Here is a 24,587-nt window from a genome sequence, read left to right as displayed (position 1 = left end):
AATTCTGTTTCTTGGAACCTTTAAAAATTATTATTTGCCCACATTTCCTCTCCATACTTGGAGTTTGGAGAATTTTGCTTTCTGATTATTTCTTTTGGGCAGAGTTATGTGAGAATAGCAAGAAGAGAGAAACTCATGTCTGACAACTCCCAATTTCCACTTCAGTGTGCACAAGGGGCACTTCCTAAAAGCAGCAGCATCCTCCATATATGTGTAAATTAATTTGGTTTTTTCAGTAAAAACAGGAAGAGTTTGCATTGTTTTGGGGAAGGACTTATTCAAATCTACAAAAACAAATAGAAGTTTGCTGTTTGGGGTATATTACCATGAGCAGGAGGGACAGCAGAAATTTACCTGGAGTAGGATCCATCAACCTTGGGGGATTTTAGACAGGTAAGATTTCAGAGAACCAGACAGAGCTGCAGGACCATGTTTGGGGTTTATGCAAAGACATCTTGGTTCCCATTTTTGAAACTGGGAATGTAGGCAGCCACTGCCAGAGTATGGGAAGCCCTGGATCCCTAAAGTACCTGCCAGGGAGCCAGACATCTGTGAAGGTGGGAGGTGGAGGAAGTGCTCTCTGGGAAATAAGGGCAGGCTTGGTTTCTTACATAACAGCTCAGCAACTCAAGTTCGTGTTCTTTGATTGCAAAAGAGCCTTTGACCAATTTGATCTGTGTGATGGGACAAGAAATAAGCCAGGGCTGGGGTAGTTTTAGATTTTACCAAGGAAGACTGTGATACAGAACTGGAAAGACTGGAAAAGGAAAATGGGTGGAAAAGCAATATTTCTAGATTGTTTAGCTAAAGAATAGTCTTAGTGCAGTTGGATAGCAGTTACAGATGGAATTTGATACATGAAAAGAAATGCAGTTCTGGATGATGACCAAGCAATGTTCTTCAGAGTCTCATAAAAGCAAGATAAAAATAGGATTGTTAGAAGAGAATCTGATCTCAAAAATATTGGAAAGTATTTTTCTAACAGAACACCTAAAGGAAATTGAAAAGAGAAGCTACCCAGGGACTAGCTGTGTTGAAGTCTTTGTGCAAACAGATAGAGTTATCACTTCTTTACTAGAAGAATTTTGTAAATTCCTTGGGGATGCTTTTCATTTGTATCTGAAGGAGGAAGTCTGGTTCAAGACATTGAAATATAATGCAAAAAGGCAAACTGAAAGATAGAGACAGATAAACCAGAAACCCAAGAGATCCTCATACTATATTTTGATGAATTCTAAATATCTTTTAATCTTTTAATATACCCCTGGGTACTTTCAGCCATCCCCAGGTCTGCCTACCAAGGCTGTGACATTTTCCAAATGACCTCTCTATTTTTAGTAATCTTAAATCCTGTTCAAAAGCATGTTATTGTTTTGTCTGAATATAAAGTTTTAAGCAAGGTAATGGATTACCTTTTGAAGAGCTGCATGATCACTCTCATTTTATCTGTGCTAGTTAAACCTTGATTTGTACCTTGGCTGGATTGGTTTCAAACTGACAAAACAGCTCTTGCTCAAGTTGGAGGAGGATCTCAGTCTTACAATCAATGCAAAGTCACAGCCAGTGTGGAGATGTCTCAGCTCCAGTGCCAGTGCTGCAGGTGCTTTATATTCCTTTATTTCACACCTCCTCCCAGCTCACCCCAAAAGCTTACACCTTCACAAGGTAACACTGCAATGAGGCATTTCTGCTTCTGAGCATTCATAAAAGTGTCAGCTTTTTTTACGGGCAGTAACTATAACTTGTTTTTATAAATGTGGGCATGGGAGCACAAGGGGACACAAGGGCTGCCCGGTGGCCTCGTGTCCTCAGCAGTGGGAGCAGGGACAGGGCCCAGCTCTCCTGGTCCAGGCTCTGCAGCCTGTCACTGAGGGGCAGTTAGGGCTGGGTTAGTTTGGAAAACCCAGCCAAGAAGCAAATTTGAAACAAAATTATGCTATTTCCTGGCAACTAGCAAAGCTAAATTAAGCTGGCCAATTCCTGATAAAATCACAGCAGGGAAGGCAGAACAAGCAAACCAGAACTCTGTTTTGCAGTTAGATCCTGTGCTATTTTTAAGTCATCCTGACAGCTTGTTAAATGCCAGTCTGGAGAGCAGCTCCAAGTTCTGGCTGTCACTTCAGCCATTTCCCAGGAGCTGTGCCCTGGGAGGATGCTGGCAGCAGTGCCCTTTCCATGGGGTGCCAGCCCTGCAGCAGCCTGGGCACCCAGGCTGTGGCTGAGCTCTGCTGGGAGCTCTCCATGCGCTCCCAGCACTGTGACACGCTCACATTGTGCTGCATCAGTTTGAATGACACATTTTGATGTTTCCAGACCTGAGTGCTCTCTGTAGAACACACTTGGCCATAAATACAAGTTACACAGGCACCCTGAGAGGGCTTGGCTGGCCCTCTGAGGGTCTGTCAGGCATCCTCGTGCCCAGTCACTGACACTGCACCAGTCTGAGCAGTAAGAGAATGAATTTTCTGAATATCCAAATCTGTTTGCAATTCTGGGAGAACAAAACAAAAAAACTCAAACCCAAAAACAAACAGAAAAAAGAGAAAACCAACCAAACAAACAAAAAAACCCAACCAAACAAAACAAATGCTCCCCCAAAAACAAAAGAAAAAAAAACGAAAAAAGGTTGAAATGCTTTTCCTAACTTCTTGGGTGGGACATGATACTCACACCTCCTGAGCTGCTATCACACTGAGGGTTTGTGTTAGTAGGGGGAGTCTCTGCCAGTGGCAGACAGCACAGCATGTCTCTTCTTTCCATCCATGGGTGCATTGCATTGTCTGTTTTTGTGACAGACTTTGAATAGTCTGGGGATGTCAATGGCAGAGCTGGATTGAGAATTCAAGAGACCATTTACAAAGGATCATAGGAAAGGAGGGTCTCCATTTTCCTCTGTGAGGCTTTGTGGTACTTGCAGCCTCTCATTTTCTATTAGTGACATGTTCTGCAGAGTGAAGCAAAGCTCTCTTGTACTTAATTCAGAGTAGCATCACTGATGCCTTGTAAATCTGGTAAGAATTGAGTACAGGAGCTGAAAGTCCCAAGCATTATAATTCCATAGATTTCTTTTTTACATTAAAAATTTTGTAGTATCAGAAGTTACATTTGGATAACAGAATCCTGTCACAACATATTTTAATATGGTGTAAGTGAAACCACATAGTAATTAATTTATTTTTGAATGCAGAAGCCTTTTGTTAAATGCAAATATTTTCCTAGTCCTACTTTGGGCAGTATTTAGTCCCATGGGAATTCCTTTACAAACCTCAGAGCATTTACAGTCTCAGAGTGGTGACAGCAGTGCCCAGGAAGGATGGCTGGAGCAGGGGACAGCAGAGGGAACCTGTGCCACCAGGCAGCAGGGGAGGGCACTGGCACAGCTGGTGCCTGATCTGCAGCCATCAGCGTGCCAGGACACAGAGCTGGGATGGAGCTCATTGCTTTCTGCGGTTCTCTTCACAAGCAAGGAGTCTGCATGGCTTTTGGGTTGATATTAATTGGTTTGTACTTACAAATTAGTTCTTAAACAATATTATGATGGTGACTTGCCTGATCAAAGCATGTTAAAAGGAGACTAATATGCTGAGTGGTTTGAATAATCTTATCCTTGCTTATTTTTGCTGTACTTAGTAATATCAAGGAAACAAATTGATAGAAAGACATTGGTACTTTCTCTCTAAGCGAAAAGTGGATGATTAATTGTTGGTAGGTGACTTTTTTAGCATGAACGTTCACTTTATACATTTATGCATTTGGGGAAGCAAACTAATTGATTAGTTAAAATGTTATTTGCAAATGTGTCTGAAAGGATTTTGGTATTTGAGACAACTCAGTAAAAATTCCATGTTGGCAAATAGACTGCTACATTGGCTGTTCAGTGGATGGTCCTTCTTACATTTATCCATTTCTAATCCTTTCATGTTCCTCAAATTTAACACTTTCTAGTGAAAAAATTATATAAAATAGAAGTGTTTTCTATTAAAAATATAAAAATATAGAAAATTATTTAGTGATCAGCTTGAAAATCAAATGTGAAGTCATATCATCTCCAAAAGGCACCAACAAAACTCTGAGGGGATAAAAAAGCCCTGAGAGTCCAGTGCCACAAGTCCATACCTAATGCTATGTACTAAAACTCTGTCTGTGTGGTGTCAGCACAACCAGAGTAGCCAGGCAGCTCTGATTTGCTTTCTACTCCTACTTTGTTGAGTTGGAGGTTTTTATTATGCATTTAATGACAGCTGTGCTCTGGTGGCCTTGATTGCTGAAATTGATGTCTATTTACAGTGCCATTATTAGCCCCAAGTACATGTTGTTGTTGTGTTGTTTTTAACATCCTGAAGTTGTACAGCTGAAGGTTTGCATTTGCTGTGCACACTTGGGTGCACTGTGTGCAGTACAGGATAGGGTAATGAAACTCCATCTTCCTGGTTTTATTGGCCTAATCATCTGTATCTCTTTATTAGTTTATTAAAACATTCCTTCCCTCCCAGCCTATCAAAATGATACTGCCTACTGCACAGAGTTACCTTTACTTTAGTCTCAGTGAGTGTGAGGTGTTTTGGGGTTTTTCTAATGAAATGTTTGTATTTTGGGAACTTCATTTTCCTTATCAAATTCCATCATTTATGACTCACGAACTCCTGATCACAGTGTGTTGAACTGCATCCTTTCCCATTACATGGTACCTACATGGTTAACCAAAACTCAGACTTGAATCAGATTTTATCTTCTTTGCTATAGCTCTAGACTGCTTTTAATTTTCACTTAGAGCATCTTAGATCCTCTCTCACTGTCTGCTACATCCTAGATCCTTTGCATTGGTATAACCATAGAGCAGGGATTGGCATCAAAGAAAGGAAACAGTTTCATACATTCCTACATTGAAAGACAGTTTAAATACATGTCAAAATAAAGTTTCTTTCCCCAAAATGTGTTAGCCCAGGGTAGGAAGGTTCAGAGACCCACCAGCAGCCAGTACCCACTCCCTCTATAGAGGAAACATCACCTTTTTGCAGTTACATGTTTGCAAGAGGCACTAACGTGATATTATTCTACTCTTACTTGAGATCCTGAAATGCTGTATTAGAGAGATACTGCTGTTGTGTTAGAAATGTATCCAGTAATAACAGCTTGATCTTTTTACAGGCATCTGTGAATAGGTGTCATTTTCGTGGTTTCATTATTTTCTTATTTCTTCCATTACTGCTCTGTTGTTTTCTCCGAACAGTTTCAGGGGCTTAGGAGTTGTGTTTTGAGAAAGAAACTTCACTGTGGGTTTTGCAGTGCTGAGCTGATCCTTTTCTGGAGTCGCCTATCAGTGTCACAGGGGTGCATTTTTTGGTGTCTCATGTCCTGGCCCCTAAAAGGAGTTTCTAAAGTGCACACATTGCCAGGAGAGTTTTCACATTTACCCTCACACATACACACAGAATTTGGGAGTAATTCCCAAGTGGTTGCATTGAGATCTTTTTAAGTGCTCAGCTATGAGTATGCTTTGCATAACAATTGTATATAGATGTAATTGCTGAAGTCTTGAGAATATGAATGTCTCAATAGATGATTCAGTTAATTCATGGTACATGCAATAATAGTCCCTGCTGTGTTACACATCCACCTCCCTGCAAAATGGATTTTTATATTTAACAAAAAGGTACATATTTATGCACAAATCTATTTGTGCTTGTGGAGTAAAAGTAGGACAACACTTAAATGGGACAAGTTAATATCTTATTCATAGTTACAGTGAGCAGCAGGGGAAAAGTCAATACCAGCACTGGTATTGTCCAATGTGACAAATGATATTGTGAGCTCATGCAACACATGAGTTCTTTACTTGCTATAAAATGACTTTTTGAAGTAGGTGAAAAAAAAGAATCTGTTCACAGAATTCAATATTTGTACAGAGGTTCTTTGATTCTTTTTTGAAGGCAAAACTTCACTTTCACCAAATTGTTTCTGCTGGTGTTTGTGAGGCTGTCAAGACCAAAGCAATCCCCAGACAAAAAAAGATTGTCTGGCCCAAAAAATTGATCACTTAATTCATCTTCAACTGCATTTTACCTTTTGTTCCCATTGTCTTTATCAACATATCTCTTAGCAGCCCTGTGTAAGGTGTTGGGAAGCGCTGCTAGACAAAGACATGGCTCTGAAAGGAGCCCTTTGAGTAGCAGAAGAGATTTTATGCTTCTGGAGAACAACTGGAGATAAACAGAGCCTGGGGCATCCCTGCTCCTTGAGGGGAGATTTTACAGACCTGTGGCCTGTGCAGGGTTTTATTTATCTTCCTAGTCAGTATTTAAAAGATCCCTGAAAAGCAATGCATTTAATAACATAGGATTCAGTGGAAAATGCTTTTTTATTATAATTTTATAGCACATTTGTTTTCAAACATAAATTCCAAGGAATTATATTTTGAGATTGTTTTAAATTTTGAAAATATGAGATTCTACTCCATAAATGCTTTAAAATACTGAATACTTTAACTTATGAACTTGCAAAACTATTTTTTAGTATCATCTGAGTTGAAAGAGGGAAGGACACATGGGTAATTGTAAAGGTATGTGTTATACATGGCTGTGTGGGGTTACTGCAGCTACACTGACCATAGTGATGGTGTTTTATAAATCAATTTTTATAATGTCCCAGTGTTCCTGGAAGTTTTGTGTCTCATTGTGTCAACTACAGTGAAATACTTCTTGTAAAGCCCTTTATTAATTTCATTACTAATAGTATATGGGGGGGGGGGAAGTCACTAAAATATTCCCAAAATATAAGAAGTGTCACCTATGTGTGCTGTGTTTTTCCCAACTTGGCGTCTTATGTAAAAGAGTGGCACAATGTCAGCTGGAAGTAAATCTCTGTGCTCAGGCCTGTCACACAAGCAGGGACATGTCAAGCATGAACAGTTGCTTCAAGCACTGTTTTGTTTTCATTGGGACTCTTGAAACTTTCATCTAAACCTTCGAGTGAGTGACCCATCCACAGTGTCCCTGTCCAAATCCAAACTGGCTGGCAGGCCAGGGAGCCCAAATTTTCTGATCAGTACTGAATTAAAACTCTTCTAGATAAAAGCTTGATTGTTATATATATTAGTCATTAACATTTATTAAACAGAACTGTGAAGAGGCATCAGAAGTCACAGGAGTAGTTACTGTACCCTGTGGAAAAGATGGGTCTATAATAACCCCATCCCAGGATTTGAATTTTTTCCTGCAAGCAGAGGAAATAATCTCAGAAGGGAAACAGTTGGCTTGAAAATTCACAACAACCAAAGTTCAAAGAGGTAAAGGCAAGTTTGTTGCAGGACAGATTTTTTCCTTTTCTTTGGAAAACACAGAACTCATTTGCTTGGTCATACTGTACAGAGCTGTGCACAGAGACAATTGGATATTTACTTGGCTGCTTTCCTTGTTTCTAGCGGAAATACAAATGCAAACTATAAACCATTAATCTTCAGTTTAGGTTTGCTAAGTGTTGAACAGCATTTAAAAACAATTACTTTGCTTCACAGCACAAGTCGTTAGAGGAGAGGGATTTAGCAGCTGCTTCATCTCAGGATTTGTACAAGAGCAGGTTTATTTCTTGGTTATATGGTAGGAGTTACAAAACAGGTAAAATGATTTACTTAGGACTTCTGTTTAAAGCTCAGCTCTAGCCTGGCTGCTCAAAAGAAGCACAGTGTTCTGGGGATAACCAGCCCCTCTTGGTTGCTAGGAGATGCTTGAATCCCAGAAATGCCAGTGTGCTGCTTGCACCCAAACACTTTAATGCTTCCTCCATTTCTGGAAAGCTCCAATGTGCAGCAGAGACAGTGAAATCATACTAGAACAAGAGAGAGAGAAGTAATGTCACTGAAATTGCCAGGGTTTTTAAAGAATGAGCAAAGTCATTGCCTCTTCCAGGATTTAAAGATGTGTTTTGTTCAAAATTATCAAATGAGGTACTGCATTTCTTCCATGTTGAGCTTGCAGAGACTTTCTCCCCTTTTTGGGGACATTGATTTGGTCTCCAGTATGAAGAGTCCTTACCAAGCCATTACAGCAAGGTGCTGCTCAGTGGGACTGTGCTCCTGTGGGACCAGGCAGGCTCGTGCACATCACAGGCTTCCTACAGGAAAAAATGCAGCTTATGGAGTTCTTGGTTTTGGCCAGTGGCTCAGAAGGGTCTAAGGTCTGGATGTGCCCAAGAGCTCACCAGTCTCTGGGCTCAGCTGCCTCCATTCACCCTCAGTGCTCATGAGAAAGATGTAAAGCCAAATAAAGATATGTAATAAATAGGACCTGACTAATTTATTCACTCAATAAAACATCAATAGCCTAAAGTTAACTGAGCAACAACAGGCTCACACTAAAATGCTAAATTAATATCTCCCTGCTGCACAGAATCCATTGCTCCAGTGCATTTTGCAGAAGTTGAAAATGTGACATTAAGTGTAGGCATGTTTTAAAGATTATTAGAAAGGGCACTCCTTGTGAGTAATTCAGTTTTCTGTTATTTTTAGCATTATATTTAGAATATTTTAAAACAAATTGTATTGGCAACTCCTGAAGAAAACTGCCTAGCCACAGTTATCTCTAAAGATGTTAAAACCCAAGAGTTTTGATCCTTTTTTCACCAGCTAACCAACAGTTGGAAATTTTTTGCCATCTGGTATTTATTACCTCCTTCTTTCTGCTGTGTTGTTCCTAGCTTTCAGCCCCAGCTCACAGCAGTTTGTCTTGCTCCAGAACCTGCAGGTCTGGAATGTCCTGGTGCTCCCCATCCCCTGGCATGGGATGGAGAGCAAACACAGGGCAGGGCACCTTCCAACAAACCCAAGCAGCTCCCAGAGCCCCCTGGCCCAGCACAGAGAGTTTTGGGCATGAAGAGGGTACAGGATTCAATTTATGTTCTGATAGTAGGACTTGGACTTGAGTTTAAAAGATTTGCATCTAGACTGTAATTAGTGCCACACTCTGCAGGCAGCACTGTGGTGTCACAGAGCAGCTGGGGGCTGGTTGTGACCTCCCTGCACCCCTTGAAGAAAGAGTTACCCTGTTCTCTATGTGCCAATGTCTGTTTGCCAGCCAGGCTCTTGGCAGCTTGTCCTTTATCTCTGTGGGATGGCTAGACCCCTTTATCAGCAACGCTCATCACCCTGGTGTGGCTTTCTGGGGGCAAAATTTGCTGCTGCAAATCCCAGAATGGCTATGAAAAGGACAGGCAATGTTGTCTGCACCTCTTGATGGCCTGAAAAATAAGGGAATATAAAATAGTAGCTGATAATAGGGAGGGTTAGAAGTTATATTGGGGGAGTAAAGTGAATTTTGAAATGTGAATGTTCCATGGGCAATAAAAGAGAAGGGGATGACACCCCCATCCCTGAGGCTGCAGTAATTCTGAGCTAGCCATGATTCCTGTCCTGAGCCTGCAGATCTCAGCTGTGTGGCCTTTGCAAGCTGATAAATGGCTCTTTGCAGCCTTGTACTATTTTTACTGCTTGCAACATTTGTTTTAGCCACAACAGGGAAGCATCCCTCTAAAAGTAAAATGCTGACACGTGTGAAGGAAACCCACAATCCATAACATCATTTAGCAGAAAGAGATTTTTATGTTGTTTTCGAGCTTCCTTCTCTGCAATGCATTTCAGTGATGGATGATGCTGTGAAGGATCCTACCCAGCTCCTGATGCTCTGCAATCCACACATGGTGCAGCTGGAGGGGGTTGCACTCACCTGCAGTCTCAGAGTGGCTCCCCTGGGCTGCTTCTTCCCAGCACTGCTGTTCAATCCTGATTCCTGCCTGCATGAGGACAGAGGCAGGGAAAGAAGGAAAACTCAAGTCTTCCTCTGTGTGGTGGATCCTCTTACAGGATATGGGTGTTAAACACACTCCTGTAGTGTGAACCTGGGATTTCAATATGATAATTCTTGTCTAGACTGTTTCTCTAAGATTTGTGTGAATTGCTAATGTAATTTTACTTATAAATTATAAATGTTTCTACAATATGCCAGGTAATTTAAGACTCCCTAAAAAGTAAGCCATTAATCCAATCTCCATCAGAAATTTTTGTGCTTTTTCCTACAATAATGCACAAGAAAGGCTCTCCTAATAGCCAACAAATACTACAATGTCCTTTTTCAAATCTCTCCTTGACTTTTGCCCCTAGTGGACTGCCAATAAAATATTCAGCAACAGCTTGGCAGCTACTCTTCTCTAACCACTGCTTATTGCATTAGTCACAATTATCTGTCTTTATATCCTCCTGCTGTTATTCCAACTCTTGTGGCCTTTTCCAGTTGTGCAAATACATATGCATGCTCTTGAATTCATGAATAGGATGAATAATCACTTTGGAGTCTTTGGAACAACTTACCTCCAAGATAAGGATGTGAACAAATGTTCAATCACAACTTTAAATTGTAAAGTCCTTGGAGCAGGAATTGGTTTCTGGTAGGTCTGTATAATGCATTTTGTACTAGAGGACCATAACTAGACTTCTGTCCTACTTTGAATAAAATGCAAAGGCTTAGAGCTTTAAAGCTCTTTATAATATAGCCCAGTAAATATGAAGATGGTACTTTTGAAACCAGTAATTAATTACAGCAAAATAATTGCCAGCTAAGGTGAAGTGGTAACCTCTGAAGAAGTAATCAGGAAATAAAGCCAGTTAGGGTGGTGTTTAGTAAAACTTACAAAGTGATCCCTCTGCACTTGGAGAGACAAATCCCATTCCTGGAGAGGAGCCAGGGCTCTGGAGAAGCACCACCAGCCTGGTTCCTTCTTGCTTGCAGGGTGGGAGTGCCCACCAGTGCCCTCCTCACCTGCAGGGTCTCTCAGGTCTCTGGACAAGGCAGGCTCACTAAGCTGGGTGTCATTGCCAGAGGGGCAATGCCAGCTCCTTTTCCATCCTGCTGGAAGCATGCTGGGATGGGAGAGGGGATGCTGCTGCTGCACAGCCCCCACTAAGAGGATGTGTTCTCTGTATTCTTAGCTTTCCCTACCTTTCATGGATGGTTTTCCCATTTCATCTTCCCTGTAGGCCAAGCAATGGTGCTGGCCCCTGCTTGCACACAGCTCTGGCAATGTCCTGCTGGGGTGTGTAAGTGAATTTTTCACAGGAATTGCCAGCATGGATTGCCTTGGGAGATGAGCAGGGACAGGTGACAGACTCACAGGCAGTTACTCATTTGCTCCTGGTGTGTGATTTTGCTCCCTGCAGTTGCATTCCTGCAAGGAGCAATGGCAATGCCACATCCTCAGCCTCACCACTGTCCTTGGTGTGTGTGACCCACAATTGGACACCCAGAGCAGTGGCTGGCTGTCAGGTTATAGTTTATAAGGACAGTACTTCTGTATGAAAACCTGAAATTGCCAGATCTTTCTAGGGTTAAATCTAAGCTTCCACAGCCAGTGGAAGACTCCCATTGATTTTACTGGACTTTGGATTCTTAGCTATATAGTTACAAGGCAGTAAGTGCCTGGAAAGACAGGCTTTAAAATACCAAGGTATTGGAAATATTGAGCTGCAAATGGAAGAAGTGTCTACAGATGAACTGCTGAGCAGGGGGAACTGTGATCAGTGGTGGGAGTGAACACATTGCCTCACGCCAGATGTGTTTGAATCAGCTCTCACAACATTTTGGTGAGCAATTAAATGCCTTCACATTAGTGGATATCTGGACACTTTCTTCCCAATGATGATTTACTGCATGAAAAATATTAGGTGTAGGAAAGTTTTGAATTGTAGCCCACAGGGTGGAAGTGAATGATCACAGTACTTGAGCCATCCTTCACTGTGCTGTCATCATCTATTGGAAAGTTGGAAGTTGTAAGCAGCAGATGTCCAGGGAGACAAATCAGTTGAAAAAAATTATGTCTTACAGCTTTCCAGATAGTGACCCTGGGAAGATAATCAATTATAAAATCAATGTAATACACGGGACTTGGGATCTCATTCTGAGCATGCTGGGCTTTGAATGATTCTGGCTGTGTGGGAAATGTGAATGCTGCAGGAGTCATCCTCCTGTCTTTTTAAAAGATTATTTTATAAGCTGAAACAATCCTAATTCACACATGCCAGCATGTTGTCCTCCTCTGAGCACACTGGCTGCAGGTTTTCAGTGTTCCCTTTGTACACCTCTTTTAACATGTTGTGAAATATGTGCAGATATTGTGATACTGCATCAGATGGAACAGGTGCAGGGACTGGACACATGATCCCCGAGTGTTTAATGCAGGAATCTTGATTGCAGTAAAGTCAAGGCAAAACTCCCATTGACTTTGGAGTGGCTGTGTGTGCTACCTTCTCTTTTGGAGTTACCTTTTTTTTCCCTACCTGGACTTTTAGATATGCTATTTGATTATTAAAGCTTTCTTTCTTACCCTTTAAATTGTGTCAGCACAATGGCCTCTTCCCAGATGTGCCTACTAAGTATTTCCTAATCAGAGTGTTGTACCTGCTCTAGGGGAGAAAGACAAATTGAGTGGCCCATAGCTGAAAACAAAGCTGGGAAGTGAACCAAGGTACTGATTGCTGACCATAGGGCTGCCCTTCCTGAGTTGCTGTTTTGTTTGTCTTTCTGTGATTTTTTTATTTTCAAAAATACTAGACAGAGACAGGATTATAAGTGTAATTAAAAGTCCTTAGGATTTGTCTCCCTGTCTTGAGCACTTTTCTAAAAGCAAGGTCTCCACAAGAAAGTAGCTAATGGAAATTTGATGTCTGTTGTCAAGTATCTGCCTGAAAACACTTTAATGTTTAATGTTCAGGAATACAATGTAACAGCTCTACAAAAATCAATATTCTTAAATACTCCATTTGAGAACCCCAAAACAATATCTAATATCTATTAGGTTTCTCTAATTTTTTTCCTACTGAGTTCATAAATAGAATAAAAAGATGCCATTTCTAGAATGCAAATAAATTCTGTTTCTGGGAAGATGATTTACAGATTCCTATCAAAAGAATTGTGCATGATGTCTGTTAAATTTTGCTGCCCATTTTCCCCAAATACAGAGAGCAGCTAGAGATTGCTTTTCATTGGGGATAGTTTTTGACCCTGGACAGCTCAGCAAAGTAGTAAGGTTTGTAATTTGGCTATTAGTATGTTATTAATTAAATAATATAGCTAGAAGCAGGAAAGACTACATGTAAAGTCCAATATGCAATAAGTAAAATGAATTGTGACTCTCCTGCAGCTCTGTGCGAGTTCAGTTCAGATTCTGGCAGGCTCTGCACCTCAGTCAGTGTCTGCTGTGGAGGGGAGAGCTGTGTGTGAGCTCCCTGCTTCCAGCAGTGTTGGAATGTTGTTAACATTCATGTCACACTCCCCTTCTGTACCACAGGGATAAATCCTTTCCATTGGTGTTGGCATTTTGCTCATCAAAGCCACAGATGCAGTTCTATGATCTTTTTCTCCAGATATGGGGGAGTTTCTTCAGTTTGAGTTTTCTGCTGGAAGCTCTGCAATAGTCACTTCTGGGCAGTGCAGGGGTGTGGGGGATTCCTGAAGTTCCCAGCTGAAATGAAGTGTTTGCACCCAGGGCAGTTGGGCACTGCTCCTGCCCTGTGTCTCCAGAGCTGCTCCTGCCTCCAGCAGGAGAAGACAGGATGAGGAGGGCTGCAAACCCAGAGAGGCTCAGCAGGTCTGGCTGAAGGCAATCCTTCCCCTGGGTGCTGCATCTGTTATTAGGGCAGGGACCTGAGCCTGGCTTGGGGTGGATGCTCAGTGCAGGACAGATCTATGGGCTGGGATGAATGCATAAATGGGAGTGAGTTTTCTGCTGTTCTTCATTCACACAAACCAGCTCCATGTAAACTAGGGAGCATGAATTTGTTGAACTTTATGGCTTTTTTGCCTGTTTTATTTGTTTATACATCTTGATTTCTGTCACAGACAGGGAGCACTTCACCAGCCATTCGAAGCCAATATATGGGCCCACTGTGAATGCTATGACTTGCTCAATGCTTTAAAGACATGCTGAGCTTTGTAAAGAAAACATTAATAAAAAAGAGCTTATAAGAGGCATAAAGTTCAAACATACTATGCTTTCTTGTTTATAACAAGATTTGTGTTGGGTTTTTTTTTTGACATGCATTTTATTAAAACTTTCATCATTTTATTAAAACTTCCATGATTTTATTCTCTCCATTCCACGTGTTACTTAATCTCAAGCACCATTATAACCCATCTCCAAGGGATGATGTATTATGAAAACTCTTCCTAGTTGGTGTGAGGTGTTTGGAAGCTGGCAATGGCTGTAGCATTACAGCTCTCTTAGGACATGCTGCCAGAGCAAGTGTGATGGAGCTGTGTGATCATCAATGCACATTTCACTAATTTAGGGCAGTGTGAAACCTTCATGTTCCATGCAAATTTCATGCCAGGGTGCCGTTTCCTCCAGAAGGTAACAGACAGACTCTGCTCTTGATCTTTAGCAGTTTCCAGAAATTTAAGATGAATTTCATGTAACTTGAGATCCATATGTTCATCATATCATGATCAATGATAAATAGTTTTGAGTCATGACTGGTATTTTGAATGTATGACATTCCTCAATGTATTATTTTGGACACTCTTACTCCAGGCACATGGACTAGTTTTGATTCAAGGTGAACTACATCACTCACCAAAATTAGGTGGTTATTGCTAGAGGAAGAAATTCCTTCTCCTTCTCCTAGAAGTCAGCATGTGTGTATGCCAGCATGTATTTTTACAATATTGGTTTTATAAGAACAGTTTCTCACTTTTACTCATTTGAGAATTGAATTAGTTTTTGCTGCTGCTTCACTGACTTCACAGAACATTTCCCCACAATCATTTAACATGCTATTAAATTCTAGAGTATGTTGTCAGTACATCTGATAATTTGATTTTGAATGATGTTTGTGTCATTACTAAGTATTTTAGTCAGCAACAACAATGTTGGTAATATGTAGTGATGCTTTTAACAATGAGCTGAAAAAGAGATGCAGAAGCCCTGGTGTAAAGCTGGCAGTGAACAGAATGGATGACTCCTGAAACCATTATCTTCCAACAGCTTCTGAGGTTCAATTCATTTAAACTTGCTGCTTTTGCATTTTCATCAGCTTCTTCAGTTTCTTCTATTTAGTCAAAACTGTGCAAAATTGGATTTCTTAAAATTATTTTTAAACAGTTTAGAGCTTCCAATCTACAAGACATGAAGCACTCTGAGGATTTCACTTCTCTCTAAATATCTTTATATTGCATGTTGCTATTCAAGGGCTATCAAAGCCAGAGACTTATCAGATTATTAACTGTGGCCAGCAATTGTTTCTCCCATTCTGGGCCTTGCTGCACAGTGCAGCTCATTCCATTGGAAATGAATCCTATTGCAGCTGTGCCAGCTGGAAAGCACCAAACATGAGCAATATTTGGTGTGATCAAGTACCACATTTGACAGAGAAGTTACCTTGGCTTAGGCAATCGATCATGTGAAAGATTTGTACAAAAGCAAAGAAAAAGGAAAAGCCTGGTTGCTCAACAATGCCGATTTATCTTGCTGCCCATAAACGTTCATGTTAAGGCAAAATGTGTTTCTGTCTGGGGCCCTGTGTTGCCAATCTGTCACCGGCAGAAGTGGTTTATGGGGTGTCCATCCCAGTCCAAGGGCTCCCTGGTGGGCTCTTCTTCATCCTCTCCCACCAGAGAATGGTGGTCTCTGTGCACATCTCTGTGGTTGCTTTAACACAAAGCTGTGATGTGACCTAATTGAATACAAAAATACCCAGTAGCAACAGCTGGGAGCCAATGGGGCTTAAATTCACCTTTACAGGTTCTGGAAGTGCCCAGACCCTGATGTGTCTGCCCATAAAAGCTGGCATGAGCTCATACACATTGCTCATACCTGCAGTGCCACTTTGTCTACCTGCAGTCAGCAGACAGAAAATGCATGGGCTGCTCCAGTTAGTGCCTCTTGCTCTGATGGCTTTGCCCTTTATGCCCTGAGGAAGCTGCAGGTCTCTGATGGCTGGGGCTGCACGGGCTGTCTGAAGCTTTCTGGGCGCTGTGGCAATCCAGCTTCCTCTGATTCTGTCCCATGGGATAACTCAGAGCAGCCAGGTGCTAAAGGCAAGCAGGGCTGGGGCCATTACAGTGAGGTGCACTGGGGTGACAGGGGACAGGGCCAAGGTGACCTGGCCACCACTGGTCACTCTGGGCTGCTGGTGAGGACACAGCAAGGGCTCTCCAGTGCTGGAGCCTGGGTGAGGTCACCTGGACATGCTCACCTGGACATGCTTTGCCCCAGCTCGAGGGATGGGGGGCATGGAGGAGCTGCTGCCTTTTCCACCATTTGATCCTCAGGCCCAGGATCACCCCCTGGCACTCTTCATTAATGGAGACTGTATCACTTTGCTTTGCTTTCTCCTGGGGTTTTGGGGTTGGTTTGATTGTTTTCCTGGGGATGAGAGAAGTGATATGCCATGATTAGTAGGAAAGCTCTTAATTTGCTGCTTATTGGGTTTTGTGTGTTTTTGGTTTCTCCCTAAAAGTCTTGTCCTAGAGAATTCTCCTGTGGCTTGTGAATGCTTTGCTTTGTGAACATTTAATCCAGCGTGGGCTTCAGCAGTAATTAGTAACGTGGATATTTATGGAGACATTCTAACCTGCTTTGTTCATGAATATTTCACCATGGTGGAAATTTCACACCCAATAAATCACTAATGAAAATGTCATTTCCCAGCTGCATTTACCTGATGTGCTGTTAATCTTGCTGTACCCATTGGAGGCAGAATTACTGTCGGATTTGCAACACAGAGAGGAATTGATTTTTAATTAGTGACCCCAATAGTGTAGGTTAAAAATTATTTTTTAAATGGTGATTTAATGGCCCTTTTCATATAATGGCATCAGCTTCATTGCCTGTACTGATGTTTTCTAGGCTGCCATTCAAGCAGATACTTTGAAGGACAACAAAATGACCGTTGGGATTGAAGGGATCAAGGAGAGCAGTGGTGTGGGGAAGGTGGCTCTGAAAGCAAGAAGTGACAGAGAAACTCCATGAAACCCCATGAACTAAGTACCCTCTGTATTGAAAAATCTCATGAGCCAAAAGTGTCAGTCTACTTGCACTTGGTCTCTTCCCAACGTGGTCCTGAACTGGGCCATTCAACTCTAGGATGACATTTCATGAAGGAAATTATTACAAGATAGATTATCGTGTTGGGGAAGATCATAAATTATTTTGCCTGACTGATGAGTTTTATCCATTTTCCTTAAGTAATTTATATCATGGCCAGCATTCCTGTGGACAAACATCTCCAATTCAAGGGAAAGCAGAATGGCACAGCACAAACAGAGTGTGGCTTCCCTGAGATTGTCACTGCAGGTTAATTTACTAATGAAGAACATTAATGAAATATTAGAATAGGATGATCACTGTTAAAAATTATCAGGGAAAGGGGTATGAATCATGCCATAGGAGGGAGCTATAGCATTCTCCTTTCCTGAAAGTCAGGCTCTCTAGCTGCATTTTATTATCCTGCATATTGCTGACCGCAGATGCTCACAATCAAAAAAAAAACATCATGCACTGGTCAGGGCCAGTGAAGCTGTCAGCTCATCAGATTCTGTAAAAACCTGGATTTGCAGAAATCAGGCCCTGCTTCTGAGCTCGTGGTGTGTGTGCCCCTGTACAGACAGGTGCTCCTCTGTGTAGCTGTTGCAGGGAGACCTCAGCAGAGAGGCTGTGACTGGGGAACACCACCAGCAGCACCTCAGGATTCTCACCAGGACTCTGCATGCTGCATGAGACAGGCTTGACTGCATCTGTGACTTTTCCTTCAGGAAGCATAACCCAGGCTGTCTGTGGGCTGAATTTTGAGGTCTCTTTGTCGTGATTGTTGAACATGCAAGTTGAGCAAATATCCAATATGTCTGATGTAAGGACTTTTTTTTATAATTGTTGCTAAAATATGAATTTAAAAGCTTGAACTACTCAGAGTCCACCAAAACCAAACCCAGTTCTTCTATTCTCATTGCTAGGTTTTGAAGCAAAGCTTAATTCCTGAATTTAGAGCACTCCTTGTCTTTCATGACTAACAACTGCATCATGTTGGAGACCATGGAGCTGTGACATGACTAAACACTTCTGTCCCAGACTGCAAGCTCTTTTCTATTTTATGGAGGCTCATAACTGTGGTGTTATTCACTTCCTTGAGATGACTCCTCTCTCTGAGGTGCTTTGTCTGAAGCAGCTCTCTCTCACAGGAGCTGTCCTTGCCTTCAGCAGAAACACAGGACACTCTGAGGAGAGAAGGCAAATGTCTCTGTGAGAAACAGATTAACCATTAGAGTCACTATTGATTCCTTGAGCTGGGTGTAGAGTGGGGGGTGTGTGCAAGCTCTCTCAGAGGGAAAGCACCAAGTAGGAAAAGCAGCCTCCTCTGTACATCAAATCATGCCACAGGGAGTTGTAGGGTAACATAAAAATGATACAGTGCCTCTTTGAGGGCTTGTTCATTTGTATTCTGTCTTAATGTGCATTTGCACTGTGTTTTGGTGTTTACAAAAGCAGTGTTGATTTGGGACTATGTGCTTTCCCAGGCTGGTGGGACAAAGCCCCCTGTTCCTTCCTGCTTCCCACAGCTTTGAAGGGCAGCCCTGCTGTACCTCTTTTAGGCCACTTTTTTTTTTTTTAAACTGGAGTTAACTATTCTGTGTTAACTATTCTGGTGCAGTTTGCCAGCAGATTTGTTCCCCCTGTGCTGATGAGAGAGCTGCAAGCATCCTGTCCTGAGCCCAGCTGAGCCAACTCTGCAGGGCAAGTGGAGTTTGCAGGAGTGGATCCCCAAGCTCATGCTGTCAAACACTTTGACAAAATGGCAGATGAAATTCATTGTTGATAAATGTGCAGTGATGCACATGGGAGGAAAAACACACTCAGTGATGGTCTCTGAACTAGCTATTAACTCCAAGATCTCTTTCCTGTGTGGTTTTATAGGTCTATCCATTATATTGTCAATTCAGCAGCAAAGCAAAACTAAACAAACCAAAACCCCAGCTAGAATGGGAGTAATTACTAGGAAAAGATTGGAGAGTGAAACAGAAAGCATTGCTGTGCAGCTGTATAGATCTGTTGTGCGCTCACATTTTAAACACTTTGTCCAGTTTTGATATCCTACAGCCTCCCCCTCCCATCTCAAAAAGAGATAACACACTGGGAGCAAGCCACCTTCAGGTAAGATGGTCTCATGCAAGATCAATTAAAAGGAGGAGCTTCTCCACAGAGTTGTTTGAGCTGTGAAACTGTGCCATTTATTGTGGTGGAGATATAAGGAGCAGGTGGGTGAATTCTCAGAGCAGTGAGGTACATTCATGGAGAGGTTTGTGTTGGTACCTCTGGCCCTGCAGGGATCTGAGCTGCTGGTCAGCCACGAGGCACAGCAGGGAGCTCTCACTCCCTGGAGGTGACAGATATGTCAGGCACTGTGCCCTTGGCATCTAGACACAGGAACCTGGACCTTTGAATGATCTCATACAACCTGTCTTTTGTCTCTGTCAAGCCAAAGTCCTTGCAAGACTCTTGAGCATTGTGGACACAGATTATCAGCAGGAATTCCTAGAAAGAGCCCTCAGTAATGTCATTCAGCCAGATTTAAGGAGACTGCATAGCCAGACATGTGTCAGATATCCACAGAGCTCAGTACAGAAGCTTATTCTCCAAATATGACTGCTTTTTAAATGCTATGAACACAGGGGACTTGGAGCTTAGTGTAATTTGAAGTTTCAGGAAGATATGAATGGTTCTGAGACAAATATTTGAGGAGACTGTTCCTTTGGAAGCAAGCTAGCTTGCTGCTCACCTCTCCATGCTGTGAGCTCTCAGCAGTTACTGGTGGAGCATTAATTTTTTACTATGAAATGTAGTGTCTTACCTTTTATTAATAAATTTTCTCAGAAGAAGAGGTGATGGCATTTCACTGTCAGGACAAACAAGGAAAGCCTTGTGGAAGCTGAAGATTCTGCCTGTTCACCACCAAAGACACTGCAAGGGCAATGGAGCTCTCAGATCCCTGTAGAGGTGCAGTCAAATTCAAAAGATCTTTTCCTGAAGGCCTAAACCTTTTCAGAGAACAAAACCAAGCCAACAACCTCTGCTTGTGAGGGTTCCTCTGGGATACCCAGCTGTCCTTGCTTTGCACTGAAATTTCCAGAAGGAAACAAAACAAACATCACCTAGTTTGAACTGAAATTGTTGCCTAACTTTCATCTCCAAAACTTTCTACTCTAAAGCCACAGAAAAGAGCTTTGATGGACCTGAAGAATTCTGTCCTCCAAGTTCTGCTCACCTCATAGTTGAGTCTGAGCAGCCTGTAGGATGAGATGAGAACTACCCCTGGCCTGATGGATCCAGGTGATGCTGTCTCCCTTGTATTGTATCTTTCTCCACACCTCATTGCAGATAGATCTCTGAAAGTTCAATGGAACAGCCAGTCTCAGCCAGCACTGAGAGAAAAGCAAAATCTTCAGAAAAACAATCTGAGATTTAAAACTGGGTTCTGCATATTTTGGTGTCTCTTGGGACTCATTCAGGATTATGCTGTGCCACTTAAACAGTTAATTCACAGTTCTTATGATTTTTTGGCCTTGTGTGTCACATGAGTGAATAGAGCCTTTCATATCAAATGTAGTTAATGTAATTCCTAGATACCCCTCAGCGTGTAAGGGAAAAATGTATATAACTTGCCTGATAAAGTCATGAAAACCTAATAAATAGGGAAAAATTATGGGAGGTTCTAAGAGGGAAAGAGCTGAGTATGTGAGGAACTTTTTACTATAAAAGAATGTCACCTTAGCTCATATAGGCTTCTCATTTTTGCAGTTTAGTATTTAATGAAAGGGGGCAAGAAACCCCCCACACATAATGCTTTAGGAAGTTTTTGATAATATGTGATTGATCCAGACATAGATGGCATATTCCAAAAGCACTGTATTTGAAGCCGAGATTTTATTCTGATCACTAGATTAACCAAAAAAAAGGAATTAAGGTTGAAATTTATGCTTCAGACTCTGCATAGTTCATTAAAATGAATCAAAGGAAGAAGAGCCAAGGGAGCCACAGGAGCCACCAAGGGCTGCTCTGTCAGGTCAATGCTGCAGCACTCACTTGGCTTTGTGCAGTGAAAAGACCTCCAGAGTTGGAAACTCTGAGTGATAATGGATCTGGGCCACAATTTCTCTTCCTATGTTCTTTTCTGATTTATTGATGACTGAGAAGGTGACATAAGCTGAATCCTGAAGCATCAGGCTTTTTCACTTGTTCTCTGGGAGGGAGAGCAGAGGGAAGGCAAGCAGGATGCAGCTTCTCCCTTCCCGCTGCCCAGGGAGCTCACTGTGGGACTGAAGGTCAGAGAAATCCTTTAAGAGACTGAATGCAAGGCAGGCAGGTGGTTCTGCTTAACTGATTTATAGATGTCTAAGCAAGATTCTCACACAGCTCAATCTCTCTGCATGCTGTGATACCCTCTGCCTTCTGAGCATCAGCAGTTGTGCTTCGGCTGAATCCATATGTGAAGCAAAAAGCCACAGCTGGCTTTGTGCTGGAGAGGGCCAGGAGCACTTCCACAATCAATCTGGGAGTTACAAGGTCTGAGGGCAGCAGTGAGGTCTGCAGGAGCCCCTGTGGACAAATGGGTATTTTATTTTACAGGTAACAAAGTTGTTACTGATGTGTAAAAAGGGATGGGCACACTTTGAAATTTATCCTTGCTAGGCTGCTATGTTCCAGCAGTACATAGCCAGAAGGTGAATTTTTGTTCTGCTTGGTCTGGTTTCACTGCTTTAAAGCAGTCTGCAGCAGTCAGAATTTGGAGTTGGTCCCTGGCCCCACACAGTGGCTCCAGGAGGCATCAGAACAATGAAACTTCTGAACTCTGCTGTGCCTTTTGCAGCGTTTTACAACTGACTGGCTCTCCTGCCCGTCCCAGGCAGAGGTGGCACCACCTCTGTCCTTCTGCAGGTAAGCAGGAAGGGTCTGTGCTGGATTTTATAATGCAGGAGTGGAGGTAACCACATCAGCTTCACTGAGATAAGGCAGACAAACTGCCCTGAGAAAATCTGGTTTGTTGTAAATATCTTCCGAATAGCTCTCTTAGGCATTATTTTTAGTGCAATTTAGTGTGGTTACCCATCAGACAATAGAATGATGACTTGCTATAGCTAAAACATGTATTAGAAAAAAATTATCTAAATAAGTCAGATATGGTCCTAAAAGAGAAAGCATTCATTGCTAAAAAATGTACTTCACCAATGTATAATTCAGGAAAAGTGCACATGTCCTTCCCCTGCTTAGACTGAAATTAAGACTTCCAAATGTGTCTCCTGGGGCCAGCCTGCCCTGTCCATGCTCAGCCTGGCTGTCTCAGAGCAGCACCACTGGTTGTGCCCAGTGCCACCACTGCTTTATTTCTTACTGTATTCACTGTGTGAGTGCCCTGCTGGGAATGGCTCAGCTGGCTCAGGTTTTCCAAGATGTGGGGGGTGTTTAAAACAGGAGTAGAGGAATAGAAGGGGGGAGGGATTGAAAGCTGATTTAAAGTATTTGAGTTGTAATTATAACTCATCTTCACTGCTTGGCTGCTTCAGTCTTTCATTGTCTCAGGACTCCATGGCTACATTGCTGAAGGGTCTGTAGCTGTGTGATTTTATGGCTCTTTGAAGATGTAATTGAGACTGATTTGTAAATATCCACACCCTCTCTGTATCTTCTAGCCTCTGAATGGGATTTTTCTGCTGATTGTACCTTTCCCCCCATTCTTTGTGCATTCTCTGTTTACTTATATGTTTTTTTGGAGAGATTGTTCATCTGGACTTAGAGCCCTCCATTTTTTCTCTCCATGACTTTGACAAAATCTCTTGGGAGATTCACCATCCTGAAGTCAAGAATTTCCAGGCTGTCAGGTACCTATGGACCCTGAACACATTGGCTGGCCCAGATGGTTTCTAGGTTCTTTAATATAGCAAAGTTTGTCCTTCAGGTTTGGTTTTGATTATCTTTCCATTTAATTTAAACAGAATCACCTTCTTCCTACTCAATACCAATTTATTGTTCAAAGTCACACCTGTCATGCCCTCATTGCTTACAAGACTGAGTCTAGAATAGCAAAGCAGTTGTTGGTTCAGTGTCTTTAGCATCTTGGACTTCATTCCTCTCAGATTAATAAAGGAACCCCACTCTTCTCAGGGGGTAAAAGAAGAAAATAAAGGGCCAGATTTGCAAAGTGGTGGAAAGTTTATCAGAGAGCCTGGAGCTGAGCAAAGATAATTTAATTCTGTTGCAAGAAATGCCAAGGAATTGATTGAAATGGTACATGGCTGGAAATAGTTGCACTATAGTTATGAAACCTGAGGAAGAATGTTTAAGAAAAGACTGCCTGTGGCACTCAGTGCTGTGGTCTTGTTGATAAGGTGGTGTTAGGTCATAGGTTGGATCCAATGATCTCAAAGGTCTTTTCTAACCTGTTTAATTCTGTGATTCTGTGATTCTGTGAAAAACAACTTAGGTCTGGCAGTGGAAATCATTGGCACAGCTGAGTCTGCCAAGAAAAAGTGGAATCAGTGACTGAGGCTGGAGCTGCTGAGTGTGGAGCTCCTTTGTGCCCCAGTGTCAGCCCTGCCACTGCTGGCCAAGGGCAAACCCTGCTGCTCAGAAGGGCTCAGCATCAGCTGCAGTGATCATTCATCACAGACACTGCACTAGTTAACAATATTAATACTTGCATTAACAATGCTGCTAACTGCTTGTATCACAGTAGGATTCAGAGATCATTTTTCTGCATGAAATGTGTGTCAGTGGTGAGGAGAGGCTTGGCTGAGGCTGTGGGTGCTGTGCTGGCAGCAGCAGCTCCACTCCCAGGTGCCTGCCCACATGTGAGAGCAGCTTCCCACCATGGCTGGCAGGGGCTTGTTGGAGACATTGTGGCAGAGACACTTTTTGAGTAGATGGCAGTTGCTGTATCATCTTCATTATACCTTCCAAATAACTGGAAGATAAAACACATTCCCTCTCAGTGCATTTCTTTCCTAAAAAAACCTACTTGAAATCTGGAACTGAAAAATGTGAATCATTCACTTCTTACATCCAGAAATTCTCTCAAATAGTGAATTTTAAATAAACTGAAAAGAAGGTCTTTCTGGATTGGGTCAGGTTTTATCTGAAGGCACAAATCTGAGCTCACAGGTGGATCTCTCTGGATGCCCAGGGGTACCTGCCAGGGGTGGTGTGGCCCCCATAGCTGCACACACTATGGTGAGTGAATAGTTTGGCCTTTGACACTTTATCAGATTTATCTGGAGTTTAACTCATTGCTTACACTCAGCTTGGTGACCCAACACAGGCCACCTGCTAGTGACCCATCAGCCATGAGCACTGGCAATCAGCCTTGGCTGCCTCAGCCTGAACAGCCACACCTGCTCAGAGCAGTGTCCTAGGGCTGTCCAGTGTCCTCCACTGCTATTCCAGTCTCACTCTCTGCCTTTTGCATTGCTGCTCACATGGTGTTTACCCCCTACTTCCACCCAGGTGATTCGCTGTGCTGCCTCTTGGTTTCTAAGTGCTTACATTGCCCAGAGCAGCTGTGG

Source organism: Ammospiza nelsoni, chromosome 17 (genome assembly GCF_027579445.1).
Source record: "Ammospiza nelsoni isolate bAmmNel1 chromosome 17, bAmmNel1.pri, whole genome shotgun sequence".
NCBI lineage: Eukaryota > Metazoa > Chordata > Aves > Passeriformes > Passerellidae > Ammospiza > Ammospiza nelsoni.
Note: the sequence above shows the minus strand (reverse complement) of the source record.